This window comes from Carya illinoinensis, chromosome 9, assembly GCF_018687715.1.
Source record: "Carya illinoinensis cultivar Pawnee chromosome 9, C.illinoinensisPawnee_v1, whole genome shotgun sequence".
In the NCBI taxonomy this organism is placed as follows: Eukaryota; Viridiplantae; Streptophyta; class Magnoliopsida; order Fagales; family Juglandaceae; genus Carya; species Carya illinoinensis.
The window spans coordinates 15,275,685-15,290,752 of NC_056760.1; the positions used below are offsets into that span (position 1 = coordinate 15,275,685).

General features: G+C 35.7%; 1 pseudogene; it reads left to right on the top strand.

The window, feature by feature from the left end:
• On the top strand, window positions 1–81 carry LOC122277908 (annotated as a pseudogene).
• The last annotated feature ends 14,987 nt before the right edge of the window (window positions 82–15,068 follow it).

Here is a 15,068-nt window from a genome sequence, read left to right on the forward strand (position 1 = left end):
TCTCTGGAGGATGATGATCTCATCTCCTACATTCTTGGTGGCCTTAACCCTGCTTATACATCCTTTATCACCTCCTTCAGGTTTGTGACTCATAATTCAACAATCTCTTTTAAAGACTTCCAAGCAGAACTTCTCAACTATGAGATTTTCCTTGGTAATCACCAACAACAACCTCAACCCTTAGATTCTAGAAACCTTGCCCTATATACAAACAACCCTTAGTTTTTCAACTCCAACAACTATAAGGGAAAGCCCTCTAACCAACAAATGAATCATTACCAGCCTAAGAAACCATATGGTAATCATATTTCAAGGAGTTCAAATAGCAATTACTCGAGTCATTCAAATCATAACAAAGCACCATGTCAAATTTGTGGCAAAAATTGATTGGTAAGGTAAGTGCAGTTGGAGCTATCAACTATAGTTATTAAGCCTCGAATTGCTTCCAAAGGATGAACTTTTCATATCAACGGAGGCATCTACCTGCTGAACTGGCTATCATGGCTGCAAAACTAAACACTATTGCTGAGCAATCAAGGAACAACCATAATATGTTGATAATGGTGCTAATAACCACGCAACAACTTCGTTGGAAAATTTGACACTTCAAGAGCTCTTCAAAGGTTAAGAAGAAGTGCCTATGGAAAATGGTACAAGTTTGTCGATAGCAAATACAGGCTCTTCTACATTCTTTCATTCCAAAAACTCATTTAAAATGAACAATATTCTCCATTGTCCCTCTACTGCAGCCAATCTCATTTCTATATAAAAGTTTTGCGCTCATAGCAAGTGTTGGTTCAAACTAACTAATTCTTATTTTTGTGTGAAGGACAACTTCACAAGGTTGACACTATTGTAAGGATCAAGTAGAGATGGTTTGTATCTAGTCCACCTTTCCAAGTCAACCAATAAAATCAAAAGGTTTGAGAATCATGTCAACTAGCCAAGTCTAAAAATCTTCCTTTTGTCGAATCCAATAATGTAACAACCTTTGGAAATATTCATTTAGACTTGTGTTGTTCTCCAATTGCTTATGCTAGTGGTTATCGATACTATGTCATTTTCATTGACAATTATCATGTTTCTCTTGAATATATCCATTGTACCATCAATCGGAACATATGAATGCTTTGTCAACTTTTAGTGCATTACTGAAAACATCCTTTCTAAAAGGATCAAAGCCTTCCACTCGGATGGTGGAGGACAATTCATTGCCACTCAGTTTCAATAATTCCTAAACTCAAATGGCATTGTACACTGAATTTCTTAGCCATACACCTCAGCAGAATGATCTAGCCGAAAGGAAGCATAGACACATAGTAGAAACAGGTTTGGCCCTTCTAGCACAATCCAAATTTCCTCTTACAGACTAGGTATATGCTTTTAACACTACTATATACCTCTTTAACAAGTTACCTAGTGTTGTGTTGAAACACAAATCACCTTAAGTCAAGTTGTTAAACAAAAGTCCAGACTAATCTCTTCTTAAAATATTTGGTTGCGCTAGCTACCCACTTCTTAGGCCATACAACAATCATAAGCTTAGATATCGATCCAAAAAGTGCATTTTATTTTGTTATTGCTCAAACTACCGTGGCTGCATATGCTATGATCCAACCTCTAAGAAAATGATCATCAACAGAAATATCATCGTTGATGAGAACACCTTCCCTGCTCAAGATTGGATACCATCTTTACCTGGTTCTTCAACAACAACATCAGCCTCCTCGTAGGTGAATCTCTCCAGGAATAAGTCACTTCAGTTTCTGCACCTATTTATGTTATTCTTGCAACTAACCATTTGCAACAGAGTGAAACATCATTTGAGAATACAACTTAATCTATGAAAGAATCTTCTATCACAACCTCAACTGATTATACTCATTCAATCACTTCAAATCATGAACAGAGGCTTTCAAATACTCCACATGAGTCCACATCTCTAATTTCAAAAAATGAACCAACCAATGAGTCCCCATCTCACCCATTTGAAACACCAAGTCTCTCCACCCATCCTATGACAACCAAATCACAAGATGGTTCTTGAAGACCCAGTCATTCCCAGATTACAAATTGTTTTCCTCAACCAAGCATCCTTTGATGGTGCTCGATTATGTTGTTTCTCAATCCATTAAATTGCGACCTAACCCTTTGCAATACTCTTAAGCCATGAAGTCCTCTGAATGGCACCAGGCCATGAGTGAAGAGTTTGAAGCTCTCCAAAATAGCCAAACCTAGACTTGATATCCAAGACCATCTCACAAAAATGTCATCACCAACAAGTGAGTTTTCAAAGTCAAGCAAATAGCTAATGGCACCCTAGACAAATTTAAAGCTAGGTTGGTAGTCAAGGATTTTGAAAAATGCAATGGGATTGACTATACAAAAACCTTCAATCCAATGGTTAAAGCCTCCACAATCTGAACTAATCTCATTGTCATGGCAGTACATTTCAACTGGCTTATGAGGCAGTAGGATGTCTCAAATGCATTTTTTTATGAAACCTTGGAACATGAGGTCTATATGGAACAACCTCAAGGTTTTCAAAACTCTCATTTTCCTACTCATGTGTTCAAGCTTCAAAAATCAATTTATGACCTCAAGCAAACCCCTAGAGCCTGGTTCAACAAGCTTGCCTCCACTCTCTTGAGTCTCGGGTTTGAGGAATCCAAGGTGAACTACTCACTCTCCATCCTTCATAAGTCTAACATACATCCATTTCTTTTAACCTATGTTGATGACATTATAGTTACTGGTAATAGTATGTATGTCATCATAAATCTCATAGCTTGCTTGAAAAGCATATTTTTCATGAAAGACCTTAGAACATTGCATTTCTTCTTAGGCATACAGGTGCAACACACAAGTCATGGACTTTTTTTTATCTCAATCCAAGTATGTATCTGAGTTGCTTGATAGAGCCAAAATGATTGGAGCTAAACCAACCAAAACACCACTTCTAGTAGCTCACAATTATCTCAACATGATGGTGATCCAACTGATAATATGTCTGAGTTTCGACCACTAGTGGCAGCCTTACAATATTGCACCTTGACCAAGCCAGATATCTCATTTTTTATCAACCAGTTATGTCAATTCATGTACAACCCCACCACCACACATTGGACATGAGCAACGAGTTTTTCGTTATTTAAAGAGCTCTATCAATCATAGACTATACTTTGGCAAAGACTTTGCTCAAATGAATGCTTACAGTGACTCGGATTGGCCAGGAAGCCCGGATGACAAGAAATTCACTCTCACTATGCCATCTTCTTTGGATGCTGTCTCATTAGTTGGAGTGCTAGGAAACAACCTATTGTGTCCAAGTCTAGCACTGAGGCAGAGTATCACTCACTAGCATTGTGTTCTGCTGAGTTGTTTTAGCTCAAGATGCTCTTCAAGGAACTGCAGACAAAGTTTTGAATACTGTTCCAATGGCCGTTTCGGTTAAGAAACTGGAACGAAATATTTCGGTACAAATACTATTTTGGGATAGTCTATATATAGATAAATTAATTATATATGTATAAATTATATTTCAAAATAACATCAATGCAAGTCTTAAAAAGTTAAAACGCATATTTATAAAACTCAATAATACTTCTAAGTTCTCAATCCAACTGTTTAAAAAAAGAATCACTCATCTTCATCACAAAAAGGGGAGTAAGGATTTGATTTTCAATTCTCGAGAAAATAAGATTAAAAAAAGTTAAGAAAATAGTTTTCAGATGTGATAATTAGAGTTAAATTACGAAAAATCAGGATTTTTACATTAATTACAAAAATACATTAATTTTGACTGGTCTACCGAAACGGTTAGTACATCGAAAACAAGCTGGTATTGACCGAAACGCACCAGTACGGCTGGTATTTAACCTAGTACAAAACACATACCTCCCTTGTGCCCATCACTAATGTTCTAGTACAGTAAATACCGATCATACCTACAAGTATGGCACGGTATTTTAAACCTTGACTGCAAGTCCCCCTCACACTTCCACCATCCTTATGGTGCGACAAAGGTGTGTTCTTCACTCATTAGCTTGAGGGGGGATACACGTCCACCATCCTTATTGTCCGAAAAAGGTGTGTCCTCCACTCATTAGCTTGAGGGGGGATGTTAAGATAGTAACTTTAGCAATTGATAGCTTCATCTGCACATACCATACTAGTCCAAGTTATGATACACTTACCGAATCAGTTTGTAATCAAACACAAGGCAAGACTTTCTTGAAGGAAAGCAACACAACTGTCATGCAAGATGGACTCTCAAATCACTCAAATATTGTCACTGGTTTTCCTCCATAGATTAGCTACAATTTCTCCTCACTTGATGTAATTACAATCTCAAAAGTCATGGGATCTTATACTTGCTGCTACTCTATATATATCTTGTATCTGTATTGATAATAATGGTGTGTCTTTTTTAATGTATTCTCTGCAAAGTAGTCCATCCTCGTTATTTCTTTTCACCATATATAGCATCCACTCGGGATGGTTGTAGCTACCTAGTTTTTCATCAGATCACCAAGATGAGCAAGAAAAGTTTTTCATCTATCTATCATTTAAGAGAATAAAATGTGGTCCAAATTACTATCGTACAGCTTTATGATGCATCTGTTTTTCCCCATTAGCTGGAGTTGATCATCGAATATTTTTGCTTGTCCCTCTTCTCTCTCTCAGCTCTCTCTAAAACGTGAAGGGTTATTATATATATACACACGTGATTGAGTGGCTTTAATTAATTTGATTCACAGGTCTGATCAATTGGTCAACTTGCATATTGATCTGATCAAGAAAGTAATATCACATCACAAATAAGCATGGATCAGATCATGTGGATTTCAAAAACTCATCTGGATCAGATCAGATATATACCAGTACTTATCCCTATCAAAAATTCATCATATATCTCCCAACTTTCAGTTACCCGGCCATTAGGCCTACCAACTTATAATCAAACTCACGATGTGCGGTACTTTGATATCATGTATATGATCACTGATGATCAATCGGATATATTAGCCACTCCAGGCTAACCTAATTTGTCATTAATTATATATATTTCGATATAATATGCGTATATAAAAAAAATATGTGCAACTTTATTAATGGAAATGAAGAGTACGGCCTTTATATATAGGAAAATGATTCTTACAAGTCTCATATGTTTGCCCCTGCCCCGGCCTTAAAGTTACTGTTTGCATATTTTATTTTATTTTTTATTTTTTTAATAGTTAAGAGAGTGACTATTAGTCACGTTATATATTTTTTTAATTAAAGAAAATGTTTAAAAAATGTTTTAAAGAAAAAAAACACTGCAATTGCACTAGTGGTAAATTTGTGGAGATCGAGGCAAACTCATGAAATTAAATAACAACACCCAGCTTACATATAACAAGTTCAGTCAAATTAATTACAATATATGACAGAGATTGAATGGTTTTGAACTAATTAAGGGTGTTGTCATAAATGTCAACATTGTATGTATATATGTTTCGATAAAATAATAAAATAACTCGTTGAAATATGTCTATATATATTTTTCTTCATAAAGTTCAACGATTGGACACCAAATTAAGAAATTAGTAAAAATAAGAAAAAGAGATTCTAAAACAAACTAGATATAATGAAATGAGTTGTGACAAATCAAACCGGATTAATTTACACTTCGCATGACCAAGATTTCGTGACACATTTTGTAAACTACAAATTTCAAATCCAGTCAGTCTCAACTTATCGTACAAAATAAATTAGAGGCCAACTTGCCCGACCAGACCATTTTCATAGCCCAGGCCCAAGTACTTGAGTTGACTCAGTTGTCTAATTAAAACCACTTTGTCCTATGTCGTGGAAATAAATTAGCTGGCTATCAGAATATATAGATCATGCATCACTTTGCTAATTAATTATTGATATTAAGAAAAAAAATGTTGATATTTGTGTTAAAGTTGGAATCCATATGTAGGTAGGGTTTTGAATTAAATATCGAAGGCTATATCTTTAATGCAATTAACAAATAGTCATTTAATTAGTAGGAGGGATACGGGAAGAGATAGGTACGTAAGTGAACGATCATAATGGGTAAAGTGGAACGATTAGTGTTGTAAATAAGAGAAATAATAAAACTAAAAATTAAAAATAAAAAATCTATGTGTAGTGATTTTTATATATTCTTTGTACATTTCACTAATGTAATAGGTTGTGTCACTTTTTTTTAATATAAAATAATTATTTTGATCAATCATAAAGATTGCACAAAGAATACGTAAAAGTAATTGTATATAACAGAATTTCAAAATAAATATAACTATAACTAATGTGCTTATACACTGGCGTAACTTATATGTAACAAAACTTTTAAAAAAAATATAAAGTCGAAGACTCGATAAGAGTAAAGAAAAAATAAATATATAAATATTATATCCTACGACATTTATTGAAAATTTAAGACCGCTTTTAAAATATTCTATATACACGTAATTGGATCGATCATCAACCCTTTGGGAGACCGCATGCATGCAAACAATGAGATTGATCATGATCAGGAAGCTGATAGTAAACAGACAAAAGACTAACCAGTTGTTGCAGTAATCATTATAAGAATGAAAAAGAGTATTGAAAATACATATAATACGTAAAGGAACTCAGAAAGCTTCAAAAACTCGGACATATATGATGGCTAATGCAAGTTGATCATACATACTCGGACCGGTTGAGTACTTATAGGTAGCAGATTCCATAGTTTATTCGAACATGCATGACAGGTGTCTTCCATGGGAAAAGGATGCCAAATATATATATATATATATTATAGGTATGTATGTATGTGTGTGTGTGGCCAGCGCAGCCCATTAAGTCGATCTAGCACGCAGGATACCCGGGACCAATGACAGCAGCAATTCACATGATGCATGCATACTGCGCTCCAGAAAGGGAGATATGTATATATGCATCTTGTAATTACAATGCTGGTGCTATAATATTATCTATATATCAAAGGTCAGCTGCATATACCACCTCATTTGAGAAAAAGGGGGCATATTTCATGATGGTCCACACTTTTTTAATGCTAGGGATCAGTTCATGCAGTCCTTATCCCTTTCATAATAAATCGAAAATGGTGGAGAGCTAATTAATGGAGAACGATGGCAGAATATTAGCATTATTCTCCTCAAAGATATAGGTACGTTGAGTTTGGTACATGATCTCCAACTGCAACATTAATATAGTCATGCAGTACATGATCATCATGTGCAAGATTAATAATTTTTGAGGTCGTCTTTGTTGTGTTTGCGATCAGCTTGAGATCAAGATCAGGGGAATCTGGCTGTCTTTTTTTTTTTTTTTTAACCCACAGAACTTTAAAAAAAAATGAATGATTTGACAATTTATTCAAGAAAATAAGCATTCCCTTTAATATCTAAAAGTGGAGTGAGCTAGTTTTGCCGAAGCTTAACAAAAGACAAAAATAGTGCATGGCCACTTAGTCATGATCAATATTCTTCATATCCTCATCCATTAATATTCTTTTGGGCAGGCAAGGACTAAAGGGAGTTGAGTGGCGTTTAATTAATTCTGATCAGTACTGAATGTTTTGCCAAACTTGGTATTAATTGTTGTGCATGGCTCATTGGTTTTTACTAGATTAATTAATATGCACTTTTAAAGGCTTACAAGATTAAGGTTCAATCAGAGAACTGGTCATGATTGATTAGTAAGTGATAAATTTGTCAGAAATGATAGTTGGTGAGTGCTCAAGTATCGTGCAAATATCTTAAAAAAAGGTAAATGAATACGAAACTTACATGAAATGAAATTAATTTTTTAATCATAGACCATGCATACTCTTTTTCGAAGCGACTACATAATGTTTGTGCACTCCATAACTATACGTAGCATAACTCTAAATTTGTTTATGGTGCAGTGGGGCTCCCGGAAAGCCTGCTATATATATTTGGTGCAATTAGCTAGGTGCGCATGTATATTGTTGTGTTCTGTATCAATAATTTGTATAAATAAGGACGTTCTTATAATTTTACATATATATTAACTCTGTCCGTGTAATCCAGTGGTTATTACAAAGCCACGTGTTTAGATCATATGCATTAGGGTTGGCCGTGGTATGAGTTTGTAGTATAAAAGGCCATGTGATGGCCACTGTACAGAGAGAGAGAAAAAACAGAGTCGTAAGAAGAACAAATGCAAAGGGGCTTCGAGAGGGAAATTAGGGTTTGAGAGAAACTTGTAATCCGAAAGGGATAGTGAGGGAGTTAAGGTCATTTGGTGGCCTGAATCTTGTAACCTACCTCTGGTGCGTTTTGAAGCATGAATAACACGATCTCTGGCCAGTTCCCCTGTGGACGTAGATCCGAATGGATCGAACCACGTTAAATCCTCGTGTTGTGGGTATTCTCGTTCCATTTTCTCATTGATAAATCTGATTATGTTTTCTGTTTGTGATTTCTTGAATCAATCTTGCTAGTTTGTTGCATTATTTGTTTATCTTGTCGAAAACCTAAAATCAACAAGTGGTATCTAGAGCCTAGGTCGAGATGGGGTCTGCTAAGTTTGAGGTGGAGAAATTTACAGGGAAAAATGATTTTGGTTTATGGCGTATTAAAATGAGGGCTCTGTTAGTACAACATGGTCTCCAAGAAGTACTTCTTGGAGACAAGAAGCTATCCAAAGGGTCCTCAGAGGAACAATCAAGTTCCTCTACATTAGAAAGGGTTAAACCCGAAATATTGCAAAAGGCACATAGTGCCATTATTCTTTCCTTAGGAGATAAGGTCTTACGGGAGGTAGCCAGTGAAGACTCAGCTGCAGGGATCTGGTTAAAGTTAGAAACTCTCTACATGACCAAGTCCCTGGCCAATCGTCTTCACAAGAAGACAAAGCTGTATACTTTCAAAATGACTGGGAATGTCTATTGAAGATCATTTGGATGAATTTAACAAAATCATCCTAGATCTTGCTAACATAGACATCACTATAGATGATGAGGATCAAGCTATAATGTTACTGAGTTCCCTTGACAGTTCATATGCTAACCTAAATGAAACAATTATGTATGGCAAAGAGAGTTTGTCATTAGATGAGGTGCAATCTATATTGCATGCAAGGGAACTTCAGAATAATTCTGAAGCTAAACCTCAGAATGGTGAGGGGTTAGTGGCTAGGGGAAGATCTGATAAACCTGGTTATAAAGGAAAGAAGTATAAAAGTAGATCAAAATCAAAAGGAAAACAATTGAAGTGTTTCCTTTGCCATAAAGAGGGACATTTCAAGAAAGATTGCCCCAAAAAGAAAATGAAAGAGTGTGATAAGATTAAACATGAGGGAAATGCATCTGTTGCATCTGAAGGCTATGAGCGTGCTGAGGTACTTTGTATTTCTGAGACTGAATCTAGTAATGAATGGATTTTAGATTCAGGATGTTCTTTTCATATGTGCCAGTGTAAATCTTGGTTTGAAACTTTCTCTGATTTTAATGGTGGATATGTTATGCTTGGTAATAATGAATCTTGCAAAGTTCTTGGAATTGGTACAATCAGATTAAAATTGCATGATGGTGTGGAAAGGATACTAAAAGATGTAAGATACATACCTGACCTTAAGAGAAATCTGATTTCTCTTGGAATGCTTGATAAATCTAGTTGCTCTTTTAAGTCTGAGTCAGGAGTCCTTAAGGTAGCTAAAGGGTCCTTAATAGTAATGAAAGGGGAGATAAAGAATGGTTTCTATACCCTGGTAGGTCAAACTATTAAAGGACATGCCTCTACTGTCCAGAAACCTTTGGATAATAATATTGTACTCTGGCATAGAAGACTAGGGCATGTTAGCCATAAAGGCTTAAAGGAACTCCAAAATTAGGGGTTACTTGGTGACAAAGACCTAGGAGGCCTTCCCTTTTGTGAAGATTGTATACTAGGCAAGTCCACTAGAGTTAGTTTCAAACTTGGTACACATGTTACTAAACAAAGTTTGGACTATGTCCATTCTGATTTGTGGGGGCCAGCTAGGGTCAGTTCTCATGGTGGGGGAAATTATTTCCTATCCATTATTGATGATTATTCTAGAAAGGTTTGGGTTTATATTCTTAAACATAAAAGTGATACCTTTAATAAGTTTAAGGAATGGAAAACTTTGGTTGAAAATCAAGTTGGGAGGAAGGTTAAAAAACTTAGAACAGACAATGGACTTGAGTACTTATCAAATGAGTTTAATAACTATTGTCAAAAGGAGGGTATTGCAAGGCATAGGACAGTGAGAGAAACACCTCAACAGAATGGCCTAGCTGAAAGAATGAATAGAACAATTCTTGAGAGGGTTAGGTGCATGTTGTCCAATGCAAAATTACCTAAAACTTTTTGGGCAGAGGCAGTTAGTACTGCTGTGTATTTGATAAATAGGAGTCCATCCACTGCCATTAACTGTAAAACTCCCCAAGAATTATGGACTGGTAAACCCTCAGACTACAGTAATCTGAGGGTATTTGGTTGTGTTGCTTATGCACACACTAAAACTAATAAATTGGAACCTAGGGCTGTGAAATGCATTTTTGTTGGGTATCCTGAAGGAGTAAAAGGTTATAAACTATAGATAGAGGAACCTGGAAAACAATAGTGTATAATAAGTAGGGATGTGACTTTTATTGAGTCACAGATGGCCAGATCTCAACAGGATTCAGTTGAGATTCAACCTGCCACTGTCCCAGATAAAGTCCAGATTGAGGTGGAGTCTTTGAACTCACTACCTCAAGAAACATTCATACAGTCTGGAGATGATTCAAGATCTAACTTGGAAAGTGATCAAGGGAAAACCACTTACTCATATAACCTTGTAAGAGATAGATCAAGAAGGGTTATAAGACCACCATTGAGATTTGCACAAGCTGATATAACAGCCTATGCCCTCTCTGTAGCACAAGACATTGAAGATCCTGAACCAAGGTGTTATAAAGAAGCAATGCATAGTAAAGAATCTAATAATTGGCTTCTTGCAATGCAAGAAGAAATGGAATCTCTTTATAAGAATAAGACTTGGGAAATGGTGTTAAAACCTGGAAAAGTAAAAATCATAGGGTCTAAATGGATATTCAAGAAAATGGAGGGTATAACTGGAGTTGAAAAACCTAGGTACAAAGCTAGGTTAGTGGCAAAAGGTTTTACACAAAGAGAAGGTATAGATTTCAATGAAATTTTTTCTCCTGTAGTAAAACACAGTTCAATCATATTGTTGTTAGCATACACTGCTTATCATGACTTGTTTTTAGAACAGTTGGATGTTAAAACTGCTTTTCTGCATGGTGAATTAGAAGAAACTCTATACATGCAGCCCCCTGAAGGTTTTATAAATGAATCTAATAAAAATCATGTGTGTTTGTTAAAAAAATCTTTGTATGGACTAAAACAATCCCCAAGACAGTGGTATAAAAGATTTGACACACATATGGTTGAGAATGGTTTTAAAAGATGCAATTATGATAGCTGTGTATACTTTAAAGTTTTTGATGATGCCACTGTTTATCTTTTATTATATGTGAATGATATGCTCATTGCTTGTAAAAATAAGGATAAAATTGAGCATGTAAAAGAAATTTTAAAATCTGTTTTTGAGATGAAAGACCTTGGACCTGCTAGGAAAATCTTAGGTATGGAGATAATTAGAGATAGGAAAAGGAAATTACTCTACTTATCACAAAAAACATACCTACAAAGAGTACTTAAAAGATTTAGCATGAATTTAGCAAAATCTGTGAGTACTCCAATAGGTCAGCATTTTAAACTTTCTGCAAATCAGTCCCCTAAAACTGATGATGAAAGGGAATTTATGATAAAAATACCATATGCAAGTATGGTAGGTAGTATCATGTATGCAATGGTCTATTCAAGACCAGACCTTACCTATGCTGTTAGTCTAGTTAGTAGGTTCATGGGAAACCTTGGGAAACCCCACTGGCAAGCACTAAAGTGGGTGTTTCAATACTTAACAAGCTCCTCAGGTGTAGGGCTAAGTTTTGGTGGCAATGTGTTAAGTGGTCAAGAAATCTGTGGATTTGTAGATTCTGATTTTGCTGGAAACTTGGATACAAGAAAGTCCCTGACTGGCTATGTATTCACTGCCTTTGGTGGTGCTGTGAGTTGGAAATCTAATTTACAATCAGTTGTAGCTTTGTCAACAACTGAGGCTGAATACATAGCCATGACAGAGGCTATAAAGGAGGCTTTATGGTTGAGAGGTATAACAAATGAACTAGGTTTATTTGACAGTAATATCACAGTTTACTGTGATAATCAAAGCACTATACATCTCACAAAAAATCAAGTTTTTCATGAAAGATCAAAACATATTGACATTAGACTTCACTTTGTTAGAGATGTGGTTGCAGGTGGTACTGTCAAAGTAGAGAAAGTGCCAACAGAAGAAAACCCAGCAGACATGATGACAAAACCATTGCCAAGATCAAAGTTCAGGCACTGCCTAGACTTGATCAAAATGGAGGAGAGCTGACCAAGGATTAAAAGGCGGGATCTGGCCAGAGATGGGGAACCTTGAAGTCAAATTGATGACAAGGTGGAGATTGTTGTGTTCTGTGTCAATAATTTGTATAAATAAGGACGTTCTTGTAATTTTACATATATATTAACTATGTCCGTGTAATCCAGTGGTTATTACAAAGCCACGTGTTTAGATCATATGCATTAGGGTTGGCCGTGGTATGAGTATGTAGTATAAAAGGCCATGTGATGGCCACTGTACAGAGAGAGAGAGAGAGAAAACAGAGTCGTAAGAAGAACAAATGCAAAGGGGCTTCGAGAGGGAAATTAGGGTTTGAGAGAAACTTGTAATCCGAAAGGGATAGTGAGGGAGTTAAGGTCATTTGGTGGCCTGAATCTTGTAACCTACCTCTGGTGCGTTTTGAAGCATGAATAACATGATCTCTGGCCAGTTTCCCCTGTGGACGTAGATCCGAATGGATCGAACCACGTTAAATCCTCGTGTTCTGGGTATTCTCGTTCCATTTTCTCATTGATAAATCTGATAATGTTTTCTGTTTGTGATTTCTTGAATCAAGCTTGCTAGTTTGTTGCATTATTTGTTTATCTTGTCGAAAACCTAAAATCAACACATATCATGTCATGGCTGACATCAAATGTTTCTTGCAGTCATGTCTAGAAAGATTACTTCTAATTTTTGTGCCTTCAAGTAGAAGAGATAGACACGTGAAATGATTAGTCTTACGTGATCATTTATCACTATCTTTATATATTTGCAAGTATTTTTACTACTATATGATTTACTTTTATATATGTCTCTTGTTTGAGGCTCTCGAACTTAATATACTATAAGAACTTGGAGGGATCTTAATCCATCTAATATACCTACATATATGTGTATGTGTGTGTATATATATGATGCTAAGTACTATATATTCAATCGCGGTAGTAAATGAAATTTTCTTTTTAGGAGTTCTATACTAGTGCTTTTAATATGTACGTACTCCTTTCTATCTTCAGCAATTTCTAATTTAGAATTAACTTGTTTGAGAATGAGTTCTACGTACGGATGCGTCGACGAGATTAATTATGATGAGCTTTCTCTGTCTGTGTGTGTGTGTGTGTGTGTGTGTGAGAGAGAGAGAGAGAGAGAGAGAGAGAGAGAGAGAGAGATCACCACTATTGGAAATTTATAAGTCGGCATATATAATTTTTTAGGATAATTACAAGTTTCCACTACAACATATCTCCTTCAACACGATTATTCACTACAACAAAAAACATTTTTTGGGACGAAAATTTTCGTCCCAAAATGTATAGCTTTCGTTCCGAAAGATTTTTTGGGACAAAAAAATTTCGTCCCAAGGTCGTCCCAACATCACTGTCCCAGAAGATATATTGGGACGAAAATCACAATTTTGTCCCAAAATATATCTTTTGGAATGATTTTGAAATTGACCGTTCGATACCGTTCGAACGATGGATTTTTTTGTCACGGTTAAAATTCATTCTAGAATAGCGTTCGAATGCTTCTCATATACCGTTCGAACATTTACGTTTCTTTTGAACGGTTAGCAAGATACGTTCAAACGATCAATAGAAATACGTTCGAACGTTAAATGAGCCGATCGAACGGTACAAGAGATCGAACGGTGATGATCAACGTTCGAACGATATGGTAATTTCCTGCGTTTGAATTTTTTTGAGCATCTGGTATCGTTCGAACGGTTTGCGCATTGATGTTTGAACGTTACATTATCGTTTGAACGGCATGCCCATTAATGTTCGAACGTGATTCGGTCGTTCGAACGAATATTATTTTTATTAAAACCAATAATTATAAAAAAACTAAATAGACATCCATATTATTTGAAAAACATAAATTAGGAACTGTTTAATTACTCACAAAAGTTTTATAATAAGTGCGAAGAAATAAATAACCATAAAACTAGCATTGTTCATACATAATTAGATAATGTCATAAGTTAGACGTAAAAAACCATCAGTTGGTTGGAGGCCTGTATTGTTGCATAAGCTGTTGCATTTAGAGTTGCATATCTCTCCTGAACTCTGCTTGTTCTTCTTCATGTTGTTTGAGGCGCATCTCCATGTCTCCTTGTCTCGCCAATTGAGCATCTAACTCTTGTTGTTTTGCAACCAATTCTTCAATTCTACGATTCGCATTCTCTTGGGTTATAGAGGCAGACCCGGAAGAAGAAGAAGAGGGAGAAGGTTTTACACAATGACCCAAACCCCTCAAATATCCTGAACGTTCACCCAGAACTTGTGTAAAAATCTCAACATTTGTATTTGAGGAATTTTGATCTGACGCAGATTCAGCACGCAAGGCAACCATTTTATCCTACACATAAGATAAAGAGTTAATATCATCATAAATATTCAAATATATTTATTTAAAACAAATTATAATACTTACATAATTTTCACGGGCATCAGGATGACTCCACTCTCCATTATGATTAGTATGTGATGCAGCATATAATTTTGTCAGATCATAATTGGCATCTGAATCTTGCTATAATAAAGATTTGTTAAGATATA